Genomic DNA, 18,417 nt, shown 5'->3' on the forward strand with positions numbered 1-18,417 from the left:
CTATCCAGGCAGAGGCAGCAGCAACCCCATAGCTGGATTATCAGGCTACTAATTGAGGAAGGAAAGACTAGGAGAAAGGCTCCAGGAACACGGACTCTCTCACTGTCGGAGCCTATAAATGCTAATAGCCTCGACTGCCAACGAGACTAAAGCACAATACATGACATTGCCATAGAGACTTATCAACTGCAAACCTCTACCTGAGCGTGCCAAAGGGGCAGAACCCGGGGTACAGAGTCACCGACCAGGAAGAGGGAGAGAAAAGAAAAAGCAAGAAGATAACCTCTCAAAATCAAGAATAATCTGCAGACTTTATAACCTATCCCATTTTATTATATTTGTTCGTCTGTTTCTCTTATCTTCATTCTTGATACTTTTTTTCCTCCTCCAATTTGGCCGATTAACTCTCTGCCGGTCTTACTCTCTCCTCTCCTTGAACTACACTACCCATAAGTGTTACATCTCCCATTATCTTTTCTCTTCTCTTCCTTTCTCTCTATGAGGGTTGCACTCCAAAACCCTTAACTCTCTCTCTCTCTCTCTCTCTCTCTCTCTCTCCTTTCTTTTTTCTTCTATTAGTGGTTCCCTCTTTTTTTCTCTCTCTCTCTTTCTTTTCTCCCTCTATATTAGTTTCTTCCTTTCTCCTTTACATCTCCTCTCATTCAAACCTCAATAACAAACAAATTATCTTATCTGGGACTCAAACTTATGTTTGTGGCATTTTGGGGGGGGGTTTTACTTCACCTTTTTAACTCACTAGCAGTGCTCCCATCCCTGGTTCTCCATTTTATCTAGTTCTTGTTCCACTAAATACAATAGTAATTTTTTAATTTGTCTCCCCATTTTTCCATTTTCCTCTTATTCCTCTCATCATAACTCTTAGACAACCAACACCTAAAAGCAAGTCATTTTATTCTTGACCCAATTTTTTTCCTTATTTGCTTTTTGTGGGTCCATACGCTCTTTTTTTTTTCTTTATTCTTTTTTTTTTCTTTTTCTCGTTTTTCTTTTTTTTTCTTTTCTTTTTTTTTTTTTTTTTTTGCCCCTTTATTACTTTTCCCTAATTCAGGCCCTCCATCACAGGCATTTAATTCACAGTTCACCACAAGATTTTCTGAAGAAAGAGGGGAGAGGAGAGGAGAGGAAAAAAGGAGGGGGGGAATAATTTCCTTTTTTAAAAAATTTTTATTTTATTTTATTTTTCTTTATTTCATTATTAATTTTTTTTAAAAAAACAACTATTTTCGATTTTTTATTTTTTTATTATTTTTTTTCACTTTTTATTCTTTATTAAATCTCATTAATACTATCAACAAAACCACCCTCAGATGCCATTAAGGAAGAGAAAATCGAATATCATGGATACAAAAGAAAGAGAGGTAACACAGCTAGATGAGGAAAAATCTATGGAGAAAAAATTTAATATATTGGAAACCTTGGAGCTAAATGACAGAGAATTCAAGATAGAAATCCTAAAAATCCTCCCAGATATACAAGAAAACACAGAAAGACAATTTAGGGAGCTCAGAAAACAACTCAATGAACACAAAGAATATATGTCCAAGGAAATTGAAACTATAAAAACAAATCAAACAGAGATGAAAAACTCAATTCACGAGCTGAAAAACGAAGTAACAAGCTTAGCTAATAGAACAGGTCAGATAGAAGAGAGGATTAGTGAAATAGAAGACAAGCAACTTGAGGCACAGCAGAGAGAAGAAGAAAGAGACTCAAAAATTAAAAAAAAATGAGATAGCCCTACAAGAATTATCTGACTCCATCAAAAAGAATAACATAAGAATAATAGGTATAACAGAGGAAGAAGAGAGAGAAAATGGAATGGAGAACATACTCAAACAAATAATAGATGAGAACTTCTCAAGCCTGTGGAAAGAACTAAAGCCTCAAGTTCAAGAAGCAAACAGAACTCCGAGTTTTCTTAACCCCAACAAACCTACTCCAAGGCATATTATAAAGAAATTGACACAAACCAACAGCAAAGAAAAAATTCTCAAGGCAGCCAGGGAAAAGAAGAATACAACATATAAAGGAAGGCCCATTAGATTATCATCAGATTTCTCAGCAGAAACTCTACAAGCTAGAAGAGAGTGGACCGCAATATTTAAAGTCCTGAAAGAGAGGAACTTTCAGCCACGAATACTATACCCATCAAAGCTATCCTTCAAATATGAAGGAGAAATAAAAACATTCACAGATACAGAAAAGATGAGGGAATTTATCATCAGAAAACCCCCACTCCAGGAATTACTAAAGGGGGTTCTCTAATCAGATACAAAGAACAACAAAAAAAAACAGAGCCACAAGTAAAAGCTCCAAGAAGAACACAATAAAACCAAATTTAAACTGTGACAACAACAAAAAGAAAGAGGGGGAGAAGATGGAGATTAACAGTAGCAAAGGACGATGGAGTGCAAAAGTACTCACAAAATACTTTGCTACAATGAACAGGGTAGGGACCCTTTCATTACTCAAAGGTAACCACCATTGAAAAAACCACTACAGAAGCACATGAGATAAAAAAGATAGCAACAGAGGAAAGATGTATGGAATACAACCAAATAAAAACAAAAGATAGAAAAATGAAAGAGAAGGATCAAACAAGACACAAAACTAACAGAAAGCAAGATATAAAATGGCAATAGGGAACTCACAAGTATCAATAATTACACTAAATGTAAACGGATTAAACTCACCAATAAAAAGGCACAGAGTAGCAGAATGGATTAAAAAAGAAAATCCAACTGTATGCTGCCTACAGGAAACTCATCTAACTAACAAGGATAAAAACAAATTCAAAGTGAAAGGCTGGAAAACAATACTCCAAGCAAATAACATCCAAAAAAAAGCAGGTGTAGCAATACTCATATCGGATAATGCTGACTACAAGACAGGAAAAGTACTCAGAGACAAAAATGGCCATTTCATAATGGCTAAGGGGACACTGAATCAAGAAGACATAACAATTCTTAATATATATGCACCAAACCAAGGAGCACCAAAATATATAAGACAGCTACTTATTGATCTTAAAACAAAAACTGACAAAAACACAATCATACTTGGAGACCTCAATACACCGCTGACGGCTCTAGATAGGTCATCCAAACAGAGAATCAACAAAGACATAGTGGCCTTAAACAAAACACTAGAGCACCTGGATATGATAGACATCTAAAGGACATTTCATCCCAAAGTGACTGAGTATACATTTTTCTCCAGTGTACATGGATCATTCTCAAGAATTGACCATATGTTGGGCCACAAAAACAACATCAGCAAATTCAGAAAAATTGAAGTTGTACCAAGCATATTTTCTGATCATAAAGCCTTGAAACTAGAATTCAACTGCAAAAAAGAGGAAAAAAATCCCACAAAAATGTGGAAACTAAACAACATACTTTTAAAAAATGAATGGGTCAAAGAAGAAATAAGTGCAGAGATCAAAAGATATATACAGACTAATAAAAATGACAATACGACATATCAGAATCTATGGGATGCAGCAAAAGCAGTAATAAGAGGGAAGTTCATATCACTTCAGGCATATATGAACAAACAAGAGAGAGCCCAAGTGAACCACTTAACTTCCCACCTTAAGGAACTAGAAAAAGAAGAACAAAGACAACCCAAAACCAGCCGAAGAAAGGAGATAATCAAAATCAGAGCAGAAATAAATGAATTAGAGAACAGAAAAACTATAGAAAAAATTAATAGAACAAGGAGCTGGTTCTTTGAAAAGATCCATAAAATTTACAAACCCTTGGCAAGACTTACCAAGGAAAAAAGAGAAAGAACTCATATAAACAAAATCCAAAATGAAAGAGGAGAAATCACCACGGACACCGTAGATATACAAAGAATTATTGTAGAATACTATGAAAAACTTTATGCCACTAAATTCAACAACCTAGAAGAAATGGATAAATTCCTAGAACAATACAACCTTCCTAGACTGAGTCAAGAAGAAGCAGAAAGCCTAAACAGACCTATCAGTAAAGAAGAAATAGAAAAAACCATTAAAAACCTCCCCAAAAATAAAAGTCCAGGCCCTGACGGCTATACAAGCGAATTTTATCAAACCTTCAAAGAAGACTTGGTTCCTATTCTACTCAAAGTCTTCCCAAAAAATTGAAGAAGAAGCAATACTTCCAAACACATTTTATGAGGCCAACATAACCCTCATACCAAAACCAGGCAAGGATGGCACAAAAAAAGAAAACTACAGACCAATGTCTCTAATGAATACAGATGCTAAAATACTAAACAAAATACTAGCAAATCGAATACAACAACATATTAAAAAAATAATACATCATGATCAAGTGGGATTCATCCCAGAATCTCAAGGATGGCTCAACATATGTAAAACGGTTAATGTAATACACCATATCAACAAAACAAAGAACAAAAACCACATGATCTTATCAATAGACGCAGAAAAGGCTTTCGATAAAATACAACACAATTTTATGTTTAAGACTCTCAACAAAATGGGTATAGAAGGAAAATATCTCAACATGATAAAGGCCATATATGATAAACCATCAGCTAACATCATATTAAATGGCACTAAACTGAAGGCTTTCCCCCTTAAATCAGGAACAAGACAGGGTTGTCCACTCTCTCCACTCTTATTTAATGTGGTACTAGAAGTTCTAGCCAGAGCAATCAGACAAGACAAAGAAATAAAAGGCATCCATATCGGAAAAGAAGAAGTAAAGGTATCACTTTTTGCAGATGATATGATCCTATACATCGAAAACCCCAAAGAATCCACAAAAAGACTACTAGAAACAATAAGCCAATACAGTAAGGTCGCAGGATACAAAATTAACATACAGAAGTCAATAGCCTTTCTATATGCCAACAATGAAACAACTGAGAAGGAACTCAAAAGAATAATCCCCTTCACGATTGCAACAAAAAAAATAAAATACTTAGGAATAAACATAACAAAGAATGTAAAGGACTTATATAATGAAAACTATAAATCATTGTTAAGGGAAATCGAAAAAGATATAATGAGATGGAAGAATATACCTTGTTCTTGGCTAGGAAGAATAAATATAATCAAGATGGCTATATTACCCAAAGCAATATACAAATTTACTGCAATTCCCATCAAACTTCCAATGACATTTTTTAAAGAAATAGAGCAAAAAATCATCAGATTTATATGGAACTATAAAAAACCCCGAATAGCCAAAGCAATCCTAAAGAAAAAGAATGAAGCTGGGGGCATTACAATACCTGACTTCAAACTATATTATAGGGCCACGACAATCAAAACAGCATGGTATTGGCAGAAAAATAGACAATCAGACCAATGGAACAGAATAGAAAGTCCAGAAATAAAACCACATATATATAGTCAAATAATTTTTGATAAAGGGGCCAACAACACACAATGGAGAAAAGAAAGCCTCTTCAATAAATGGTGCTGGGAAAACTGGAAAGCCACATGCAAAAGAATGAAACTGGACTACAGTCTCTCCCCCTGTACAAAAATTAACTCAAAATGGATCAAAGATCTAAACATAAGACCTGAAACAATTAAGTACATAGAAGAAGACATAGGTACTCAACTCAGGGACCTGGGTTTTAAAGAGCATTTTATGAATTTGACTCCACAGGCAAGAGAATTGAAGGCAAAAATTAATGAATGGGACTACATCAAACTAAGAAGTTTTTGCTCAGCAAGAGAAACTGATAACAAAATAAACAGAAAGCCAACTAAATGGGAAATGATTTTTTCAAACGACAGCTCAGATAAGGGCCTAATATCCAAAATATACAAAGAACTCATAAAACTCAACAACAAACAAACAATTCAATAAAAAAATGGGAAGAGGATATGAATAGACACTTCTCCCAGGAAGAAATACAAATGGCCAACAGATATATGAAAAGATGCTCATCTTCTTTAGCTATTAGAGAAATGCAAATCAAAACGGCAATGAGATACCACCTCACACCTGTTCGATTAGCTGTTATTAGCAAGACAGGTAATAGCAAATGTTGGAGAGGCTGTGGAGAAAAAGGAACCCTCATACACTGTTGGTGGGAATGTAAAGTAGTACAACCATTATGGAAGAAAGTATGGTGGTTCCTCAAAAAACTGCAAATAGAACTACCTTATGACCCAGCAATCCCTCTACTGGGTATATATCCCAAAAACTCAGAAACATTGATACGTAAAATCACATGCAGCCCCATGTTTATTGCAGCATTGTTCACAGTGGCCAGGACATGGAAACAACCAAAAAGCCCATCAATAGATGACTGGATAAAGAAGATGTGGCACATATACACTATGGAATACTACTCAGCCATAAGAAATGATGACATCGGAACATTTACAGCAAAATGGTGGGATCTTGATAACATGATACGAAGCGAAATAAGTAAATCAGAAAAAAACAGGAACTGTATTATTCCATACGTAGGTGTGACGTAATAGTGAAAGTAAGAGACATTGATAAGAGTGTGGTGGTTACGGGGGGGAGGGGGGAATGGGAGAGGGAAAGGGGGTGGGGAGGGGCACAAAGAAAACAAGATAGAAGGTGACAGAGGACAATCTGACTTTGGGTGGTGGGTATGCAACATAATTAAATGACAAGATAACCTGGACTTGTTATCTTTGAATATATGTATCCTGATTTATTGATGTCACCCCATTAAAAAAAAATAAAATTATTATAAAACTGAGCACCATTTTAATATAAAGGGCATAATACATATTGACTATTCTCTGGTACAAAATTAATATAACCTTGAAAAGTAAATAATACATTAACATATAAAATGTGTTGACTTGAACATATACTACAAAAATGTGGATTTAATAAAGAATTAGTAATAATAAGAATTCTTTATTATCTTGGATGTTTTTCTTCTAAACTTAAGATATCACTGGTGTTAGACTGTTGCTCATAGGATAATACTATGAAGTCTCATTACAAAATATTGTAATGATACAGTATTTTTCACAGAATGTCATACAGGCAAAAACCAATTATAAGAGAATTATGCAGTGATTTAGAAGGCAATTTTACTATTGTTTGGCAAAAAGCATTTATGCTACAAAATTCTTAAAACACTTTCTTACAGAGATCCAGGGTTCTATAATGGAATAAGAAAATCTAACTTTATGTCATAATTATATTTAGTAAATAAGTACATAACCTAAAAATAGAGAAGTAGTAGTAATCATATTCTATCATTTTAATTATTTTATAAATTAGAAGAATAAAATAGAAATGGACATCTTATATTTATTTGTATTTTTTCTATTTCAATGAATTATTTAAAGTAGCTTGAAATACAAAATGTGAGCATTTGATAATACTAACTTAGAGAATAAATTGACAAAGTAAAGGGAAAGTGTATGATTGCTAAACAAATAAACCACTTCTTTCTGAGTTCCCTTATAGCCAATACGGGATGGGAGAGAAAAAGAGAAAGACTTAATGGCCTATCTATCTCTCATTAAATAGTAAAGTAGTGAAACATTTTTGTAAGATATTTGTTTTCTTGGATTGCTAGTTGGTAATAATCAAATAAATGCTTATTTGATTATTTATTATATAAAATAATGTGGTGTGTGTTTAAAGGTACAAGGGCAACTAAGCCTTTGGAACGCACACTTAACTGAGCAAGTTCTAGGAAATATGGAACGTTTCTACTTTCCTCTTTTGTCTGCTTCATTGTTTACTTCCATTCTTCTCTTTCCTCAAGACAGAGAAGAGATGAGGGAAATGGTAGGGAAAATAACATAATTCTGTATTAGTAAATAATACAAACTGTCATAATAAATATACCCTGAAATATATAATGACTTAAAAAGAGTAAAAGTGTATTTCTCAATCTTGTAAAGTAAAAAAATGACATGTTACTAAAGAACCCATGTGGTATTTATCTTATAGCCTGGCTATCTTCTGACATTGTTTTCCAAGAACACCATACTCATCTGCAACTAGATAGTAAATGAGAAGATGCAGGCATGGCAAGCATGCACAAGGAGTCCTACAAGTGGTCTCTTAACTTCCATTCCTGGCCATTGCCTAAATCTCAGTCAATGGCCACATTTAAATTGAAAGTGTTATCTAGATGTAATCCCAGAACAAAGTAGAACATATTTTGTGAATAACAGGTCTCTGCAATAATATATAAGAAAGTAGGGAATCAAGAAATGCTATCTAAAATTAAAGGAAAAAGAATTGAGGTTTAATACTATCATTTAAAAATGAAATTGTAACCAAGAAAAACGTAACTAGATAACTTAAAAACAGAAGTGAAGAAGAGCAAGGTAAGCTAGAGTTTCTTATTTCATTGTGTCAAAATACAACCTCAACTTGAATTGCCTCTGTCATTAGGAGAAAATAGAAACAGAAGTTGTAAAAAGAAGTTTTCTTCTCAAAAATTGTGACCAAATATATTGAAGCATGTACTGAGAAACGGAATTTGATAAGTTTTTTCATTATGTTTCTCTATATTATTTACTTTTTACTATGTTAAGACAAAAATGACAGTGAAAATGAAATATTAAAAGAATGCACTCATTTTCTATTGCCTTCATAAGAAATTACCGCAAATTAAGTGGCTTAAAATAACAAAAATTTAATATTTTACAGTTCTTTAGGACAGAAATCAAACACAGTCCCATCTGGCTAAAATCAGAGTGTTGGCCAGTTGCATTCTTTTCCGGAGGTTCTAGATTCCATTCCTTCATCTGGCTGTGGGCAGAATGCACCTTTCCTTCATCTGGCTGTGGGCAGAATGCACTTCCTATTGTCCTGTGACAGGTATTCATATTCTGCTGGCAGCCAAGCAGAGCCTGTTCTCAGCTTCTGGAAGCCATCCTTAGTCTTTGGTTCATGTTTTCTTTCCTCTTTCATAAACGTTAGCAAGTGCTGGTCAAGTGTTGTTGTTTTTTTTTTCCGTTTTTGACACACTCATCCTTTTTTCTTCTGTTCTCTCTGATCCCTTCTTCTGCTTGCCTCATCCACTTCTAAGGAGTCCTGTGATTAGTTTGTGCCCACCAGGATAATTCAGGATTTTTCAAGGTCCATAACTAATCTTTACGTGGTGAGTGTGTGTGTGTGTGTGTGTGTGTGTGTGTGTGTGCGTGTTTTCAATTTATACTTTATGTTTGTACTTTTATTTAAAAATCTTTTTTAATGTATTAAGGTGACTTTGGTTAATAAGATTATATAGGTTTCAAGTGTACGTTTCTATGATATATCATCTGCATATGAAAATGTGTGCCCACCACCCAAAGTCAAATCTTTTGTCACTATATATTTGACCTCCTTTACCATAAAACCTCCCACTTCCTCCCTTAACTGTAATAACCACCGTACTGTTTTCTGCGTCTATGAGTTTTTGTTTGTTTTTTTATTTGTTCATATGTTGCTTTCAGTTTTATATCCAACATACGGTGAAATCATATTGTTCTTAACTCTGTCTGACATATTTCACTTAACATGATAGTCATAAGATCTACCAAATGTTGTTGCAAATGGCAGTATTTCATCTTTTCTTATGACTGAGTAGTATTCCATTGTAAATATACCACATCTTTTTATTCAATCGTCTTGCAAAGGGCACTTCAATTGTTTCCTTGTCTTAGCCACAGTGAATAATAATGCAATGAACATTAAGTTATATAAACCTTTACAAATAAATGTTTCCAAATTTGGGGGGGTAGATACTCATAAAAGGAGTGCGAGTCATATAATATATCTATTCTTAAATTTTTAAAGAACCGCCCTGGCCAGTTGGCTCAGCGGTAGAGCGTCGGCCTAGCGTGCGGAGGACCCGGGTTCGATTCCCGGCCAGGGCACACAGGAGAAGCGCCCATTTGCTTCTCCACCCCTCCGCCGCGCTTTCCTCTCTGTCTCTCTCTTCCCCTCCCGCAGCCAAGGCTCCATTGGAGCAAAGATGGCCCGGGCGCTGGGGATGGCTCTGTGGCCTCTGCCTCAGGCGCTAGAGTGGCTCTGGTCGCAGCATGGCGACGCCCAGGATGGGCAGAGCATCGCCCCCTGGTGGGCAGAGCGTTGCCCCTGGTGGGCATGCCGGGTGGATCCTGGTCGGGCACATGCGGGAGTCTGTCTGACTGTCTCCCTGTTTCCAGCTTCAGAAAAATGAAAAAAAAAATTTTTTTTTAAAGAACCTCTAAAATAATGTTAATCATGTCTGCAAGTCCCTTTTGCCATAAAGTAACATATTCAGATGCCAAGATTTTGGGTGGGATATAGTTATAAGAGCATAATTCTGCCTACAACAGAAAAATAAATCTTTTAATTTTTTTAGAGCTAACTCATTAAAGACAGACATTACTATTAAAAATTTACTGAAGCCTGATCTGTGGCACAGTTGAGAGAGCATCAGCCTGAATCACTGAGGTCTCCAGTTCAAAACCCTGGGTGTGCCTGGCCAAGGCACTTACAAAAATCAACTTCTACAAGTTGATGCTTCTTGCTTTTCTCTCCTTCTCTCTCTCTTCTCTCTAGATCAATAAATAAAACCTTTTTTAAAAATTATTGTAAAACCATAACTAAAATACACTAAAAAATTTTCGATTTAAAAGAAAATATAATTTGACAAAATACAAAATGCATTAAATTAAATATATTAAATACTCTAGACATAAAAATTAGAAAACTGCTTGACCACGTGGCAGCACAGTGGATAGAGCAGTGACCTGGGACACTGAGGACCCAGGTTCAAAATCTCAAGGTCATTGGTTTGAGTGGTGGCTCATAGACATGACCTTATGGTTGCTGGCTTGAGCCCAAGGTTGCTGGGTTGAGCAAGGGTCACTGGCTCAGTGAAAGCCCCCTGTTGATCAGATAAGTTTGCAAAATATGATTTTTATGTTTGCTCACTTACAGTTTGCATCGGGGGCTGGGCAGCGCCAGGTATATGTGGTCTGTGAAATTGCAAATTACCTTCCTGTTTGGGAAGGGCCATTGTTTTGCTAATGTTTACTGGAGGAGAGGTTTTCACACCAGAAAATTTTGCAGCAGAGAAGAAAGAGAAGAGGTAGAAAGAGCCATGTTTGCAGAGTGAGAGAGCAGAGAGACTGCAGAGTACTGAAGAAGCAACCATGGTTGCAAAGAGAGAGATGGTATGAAGATAGGGAACCAGAGCTGAGGGGCTTAGGGAACCACACTGAGGCTTGTGGAGGCCTTTGATTCTAGGAGGAACTGAAGAATATTCTCCTGGTTGTGGAACCAGAGAATGTGTCAAGGCTTTGGGAGCTCTGAATGAAAAGGGAAGTGTTTTCCCTGTGTGTTTGCTTGTCGGCCATTGCAAGATTTTAATAAAGAAATGGCCTACCATTTTTTGGCTCCACTCTTTCTCTACCATCTGCCTGAGTTCAATGAGAACATGCATGGTCACGATGGCAGTGGCCACAGGCCATACACCCCCCCACTCCCACACTCTGTCCAGGCACATATGCGAAAGCAATCGATGAACAACTAAAGTGCAGCAACAATGAGCTGATGCTCTCTCTCCCTTCCTATCTGTCTGTCCCTGTCCCTCTCTCTCTTTCAAAAAAAAAAAAAAGACAGAGAGAGAGAAATACAGAGAGAGAGAAATTAGAATATTGAGGCTATCAGAATTAATAATCACACAAAAGGCTATAAAAATTTAAGACAAATTAATAGGTAACAAAAACTAATGCAATGGTGAATGCTAAGTGGAGTAAAATAAGAAACAGTAAAAAAAAAGCATAAACTTGAATACAATATTTTAAAACAATTATAATACACAAAAAGTTAAACAATTTTCTTTTTTTTTTGTTTTTGTATTTTTCTGAAGCTGGAAACGGGGAGAGACAGACAGACTTCCGCATGCGCCCGACCGGGATCCACCCGGCACGCCCACCAGGGGGAGATGCTCTGCCCACCAGAGGACGATGCTCTGCCCCTCCGGGGCGTCGCTCTGCTGTGACCAGAGCCACTCTAGCGCCTGGGGCAGAGGCCAAGGAGCCATCCCCAGCGCCCGGGCCATCTTTACTCCAATGGAGCCTTGGCTGCGGGAAGGGAAGAGAGAGACAGAGAGGAAGGAGGAGTGGAGAAGCAAATGGGCGCTTCTCCTATGTGCCCTGGCCGGGAATCGAACCCGGGTCCCCCGCACGCCAGGCTGACGCTCTATCGCTGAGCCAACCGGCCAGGGCCAAAAAGTTAAACATTTTTAAAGTGAAATAAATATGCCCTTACTAAAAAATCAGAAAACAAAATACAAATAAAATTTTATAAAGAAAGCAAATCCTCTTCAAAGATTAAAAAAAAAAAACACTTAAATATCATAATCATAAATGTTGGATTCTCTCTAATTTGTAACAAATAACATTTTGTATCTTTACCCTCTTACACTCATCACAACTGTTAAAATAGAGGACCAAATGTCTTTTTTCAGGCTCTTCCCTGGTAATTATAAAGGGAGACTTAAACCCAAGTGCTTATGGTTTTACAAAATTAAAAGTTACCTTGAACCTTAAATCATCTTTGTCAGGGAACCAGGAAGCCTACTGCTTCCATTGGTAAAAATTTCTTGAGCAATTAATCTAGCTTTATAAACTGATAAGTTATTTCAGCAGCAAAAGTTGCTACTTTATCTTGAACAGGTTAATGAACAATGGAGGTACAATCTGATAAGATTGTACAGTCAACTTAAATGATTCTTCTTACCTCCTTCATCAGGTTAGCACCTGGTTTATCTAGAAGTCATTAGGCTATCTGAACACAGATTCTTTTAAACAATGAGGAAGACATTTTAAAAATGTATGGGTTTCCTCTAATTTAATTTAATTTTACCATTAATTTTACAGTTATACTAACAAAGGTATTAAAGGATTTTTGAATATTAGAATAGATATACAAAAGTATTAAAATATATCACTTGAGGATTTAATATCTTAGAAAGCTTTTTTCTGTTTTAATCAATAATTCTATTTAATATAAGAGCATAACAACCTATTTTTCCTTGTTACTTAAATACACAATACAAATCTAGTGAATTTACTTATAATCTTGTATGTTTTTAAAATTAATAGTACTAAATTCCTTTTGTTCTTTGACTGATACTCAATTAAATTACAGTGTGCAAGATTAAATTTCACTAAACAATTAATACCATTTGCAAACTTAGTTAATTAAAATCTCTTAAAACGTTTTAAACTGTAAATTAAGAGTTTAACATAGCTGAGTCTCTAAGGCATTTTAAAGATTTTAAAGCATTGACCAAATAAGTTCAAAATTAAAACAAAAATAATATTTGCTTGTATATCTGAGTATATTATTTGTACTTCAATTACAAATAAAGCTTTTTTTTTTCTTTTTGTATTTTTCCGAAGCTGGAAACGGGAAGGCAGTCAGAAAGACTCCCGCATGCGCCGGACCGGGATCCACCGGCATGCCCACCAGGGGGCGATGCTCTGCCCATCTTGGGGCGTTGCTCTGCCGCAATCAGAGCCATTCTAGCGCCTGAGGCAAAGGCCACAGAGCCATCCTCAGTGCCTGGGCCAACTTTGCTCCAATGGAGCCTCGGCTGCGGGAGGGGAAGAGAGAGACAGAGAGGAAGGAGAGGGGGAGGGGTGGAGAAGCAGATGGGCACTTTTCCTGTGTGCCCTGGCCAAGAATCGAACCTGGGACTCCTGCATGCCAGGTCGACGCTCCACCACCGAGCCAACCGGCCAGGGCCAAAGCTTTTAAATCATTTCTGTTTTATCATTGTTCTGACAAAAAAAATCTGGGATATTTAAAATGTAGCGATTTTAATTAAGGGACTATTTACAAAGTGGGATCAGGATTAAACGGAGAGAGAAAAAGCTGTTGTACCCAAAGATTTATCTGTCTGGGGGGACGTACACCAACTCAAGTTGAAGAGACAAAGGAAGGAAATGTCTGTAATAGTAGCCCATTGAGAGCTAGGAGATGAGAACAGGCTTCACTGTGGGCAGGAAAGTTGTGAGAGTTCTTCTATTCACATTTCTACCTCCTCTTGCTCCAAGGTATGCAGGTTACAGCTCCTCAAGGAGCCCTGCTCCCTGTGATTGTGGAATAGTATTCAGGAGTGAAATCTGGCACCAGCTGGGTGGCCCAGAGGGTAAAGCATCCACTCATTGCAAGCCTGAGGTCACAGGTTTGGTCCTTTGAGAAGCAAGCGATGAATGCACAACTAAATGGAGCAACTAAGTGAAACAATGAGTTGATGCTTCTCTGTCTCTTTCTTTCTTTCTTTGTAAAGTCTCAGGGTTGGGGAAATCAATTTGGGGTATAAATGATGGCCTTCAAATGCCTGACTTTGGATTTAAAGCAGCTTCAAGGTTTCTTTAGGTGAAGTTTTTTGTTCCTTTTAAGAGCAGGTGGAACCGATTGTTGAACCATCACTGTAGACTGAATGGTGGCCACTACAAAGATACATCCATATCCTAAATGCAGAATCTGTGAATGTGACCGTATTTGGAAACATCTTTGCAGATGTAATTAGTATGTCTACATAAAGTCATGCTGGATTATCTGGTGGGCCCTAACTGCAAAAGCAAAGATCCTTAGACGAGAGACAACAATCCCATTGAACTGAGGTTGAGATTGCCGCCTGGAAACTCTGGGCTTCTCAAGCCTTGAAATCTACAGACAGAGAGAAAGCACACTGGAGAGAGAAGGCCCTCTGAAGAGTGAGGTGGAGATTGGAGTAATGCAGACACAGGAATGCTGATAGCCACCAGAAGCTGAAACATGCAAAGAAGGATTCCAGACAAAGTGTGATCCTGCAGAAACCTTAATTTTAGAAGTCTGGTTGCCAGAATTGGAAGAAAATACATACGTGCTGAATTAAGTCACTCAATTTGTGACAATTTATTATAAGCAGCCTTGAGAAATGTGATGTACATCCTGTTTAAATTCTGCCTTTACAAACCAATATATCTTCCTAAGAACATTATTGTCAGTCAATTCAGTAAGCTCAAATCTTTCATTATTCAATTTTGAGTATTGAACTAAGTTCAAATATTTTTAGTTGTCATAAGTCTTTTCACTGAAGTGTTGCTGTTCATTGAAAATACCCGATAGTTTCCTGCTTATATGGTGTTCTTTTTATATATAAAATGTTCATTCTTTTAGTTTCATCTCTGAGAACAAATATCTGAGTCATTCTTCGCAATCTTAGGAGGCATGTTTTGTGACTAGGTCAGAAGCAAAAACTAAACAAGGACATATGTGCACATAATTTATTAAGGAAGTATTCCCAAGAGAAAGCAGTAAGAAAATGGAAGAAGCAAGTTAGAGAAGTGGAAGAACCCTTGAAGTGTGTGATTTAATTACAGCGTCTTACAGAGGAAAGGCTTCAGGAGAGTGGAACACTGTAATTTTCTCTCTGTGTTGTCTTATGAAGCAAAGAGTCTGGGCTCACTTCTTCCCACACTATGTCAGTTACGCCTGCTCTCTACATCAGCAGGCAAAGAGGCTTCATTGTCCCTTGCACAGACGGAGAGAATCTCGAGAAGAGAAGCTATCATGCAGGAAAATGGAAACTGCGTATCAGAGCAGGCACCGACATCACGCACTGCGCAGTGTTTCATGCTTACGTGATTTTCTCATCCCATCTCTCACCTAACTCCTGCTCCCAACTTCAACCACAGGTGGTATCAGTCACAAAAGTATATGTATGTTTCTTTGAGGGTAACACAAAGCCTCCGAACTCAGCATCTCCTCTTACTACTTCAAAAAGAATTTGTTTAAAAGCTGAAGTAATCTGAGCACTAAATAGATATAAATTTCCAAAATTCACTCATGAAAGATTTCCTTTTCTCTCATTTGTGCATGATACATAACCTTCCCAACTGTGAAAAATTTTCTCTATTGAAGGGCATGTATTTATATAGGTGCGTTAACCTTTTTCTGTTCATCCTAAATTAAGCCCCTGTGTGAAGGACTTTCATTTTTCTTACAATTTGTCTTTATATACTTTTAGGAAACTAGAAATGCCCTGTAGGATTTCAAATATATTAATGATTTTATTTAATTAGAACAAAATATTATTCTTTCCCTCCGATAGCCTCATGTAATTTGCAATTTTTGCTTCTAACACATTATTGATTTTAGCTATCACAAAAAAATAGTGCTTTTGTTTGAAAATGTACCAGTTTCATCCTATCTTCTATAAAATATTTAATGAAATATTTGATAACTAGTAAATGTCAAATGCTTCTGGATTCTAACTAAAGGAGGTTATTCTATAATATATTGTCAGTAGGATGTAGATGATCCATCAACAATCAACTCATGAAAAGAGATATAATAAGACAAAAAATCAGACACTTTGCACAGCACATTTAAATGCAATTGTGGTCAACACTACCTAGTTCATAAAGAAACCATTTTTATATATATTTAAATTTTAACTGGCTTTTGTTGCTGAAATTCTTTTCTATTTACTATAATAGTTAATTACTGAAATTAACCTATCATTCATTGCTATATAATATGCCATATAATGTATATAAGACAGTTCTACATTATACAATGAAAATTTGTATGTGTATTTAAGTGTGATGAATTCTAAATTTATTAGTTGTATTTCCTTGAGAAAGTTACTTAACATTTCTGTGCTTTAGTTTTTGGACTTTTAAAATGGAGATAGTTAAACCATCTCTCCCATAATATGGTATTATAATTAAGTGTATATTTATAAATAGAGCACTTAGGACAGAGTCTGGCACATAATACAAACAGACACAAATGGAGGCCATTTTATATTTTACATTGAGATAATAACAAGAAGACTTTTTATTACTCTTACTGTCCAGATTAAAGACATTAAGTAACCACTTTAATGAATATACTATTTTATCTTTGTATTAAATAACTTGATGTGTACAAATTTGGTAGGCTATAACTTTTTTGTATTGCTACTTTATTTTATTTCTTAAACTTTTATTTTAAGATTATTGTAGAATTATAGCAGGATAATGACATTGATACAGCTGAGATACTAAGTTTCTCTATTACCATAGAGTTCTTCATGTTGGCATTTTATACACACCCTACCTCCTTCTTCTCCTCCATCCTTAATACTTGGAAACTACTAATCTATTCTTCATTTATATAATTTTTTTAATTTTAAAAATACTATGTGAGTATAATCACAGTATGTAACCTTGGAAATTGGCTTAAAAATTATTTTTTATTATGTATCTTTCTCAGTTTTTTAAATATCAATAATCTGCTCTTATTTATTAACAAGTAGAATGTCATGGTGCTGCAGTTTGTTTAACCTTTCATTTGACATCTGGATTTGTTTCCAGTTTTGGTCTATTACTAAAACAACAGTATACGTACAGGTTTATGTGTGAATTCATTTTTATTTCTCTGGTTTAAATAAAACAGCACGTAGTTGCTGGGTTGTAAGGTAGTGGCTGCTGCTTTTTTATTTTAGTTATTCTGATAGTTGTATTGTGATCTTCCATTATAGTTTTAAGTTGCCATTATACAATAGCTAATGATGTTCAACATATTTTTATGTACATATTTACTATGTTATTCTCTTCAGTAAAATGTCTCATTGTATTATTTGACTACTTCCTTATTGAATTTTTTCTGTTAAGTTTTTTTTTTTATATATTCTAAATATTAGTTCTTGGTCAGAGATATGGTTTGCAAATATTTTTGCCCACTCTATAGATTGCTTTTTAAGCCTCTTAAGTTTTTTTTTTAATATAGTATGCTGTTGCACAGGAGTAAACAAAGTATTACTATAGGCCAATGTAATGCTGGTGGCCGAGGCCAGGCAGGTCCACAGTGGATTCAGGCAGATGGTAGAGAAACTGCAGAGCCAGAAAGCATTGGGCCATTTCTACTTATAAGAGTCTCACAACGGCAGATGGACAAGCAAATGGGCAGGGGAAAATAGCTTCTCAGGCAAATGAACAGCTGAAAGGCCCCTCACAGGGGAAGGCAGGCAATCCACAATCCACCACTGCTCTGAGGGCAAAAGCACCCATAGCCTTACATAGATTATACACACGTGGTGCTGTGACATGCTCATGTACTAATCAGTCAAAGTGCTTGAAGCCAATAAACCAGCGAGCAAGCCTAACACAGCTGTTAGGCTCTTAGCCAGGTATGAAAGTTCCCCAGGGGGAATCCCTGGGTACCTAACGATTGGCAAAACTGGAAAACCAAGGCCCTGGTCAGTTTGCTCAGTGTTAGAGTATCCATCCAGCACGTGGATGTCCTGGGTTCAATTCCTGGTCAGGGCACACAGGAGAACAGGAGAAGCATCCATTTGCTTCTCCACCCCTCTCTCTCTCTCTCACTTCTCTCTCTCTTTTCTCTCTCTCCTCTCTCTAAAATGAATAAATAAAATCTTTTTTAAAAAACTGTG

The sequence above is a fragment of the Saccopteryx leptura genome, chromosome 7 (assembly GCF_036850995.1).
Source record: "Saccopteryx leptura isolate mSacLep1 chromosome 7, mSacLep1_pri_phased_curated, whole genome shotgun sequence".
NCBI classification, from domain to species: domain Eukaryota; kingdom Metazoa; phylum Chordata; class Mammalia; order Chiroptera; family Emballonuridae; genus Saccopteryx; species Saccopteryx leptura.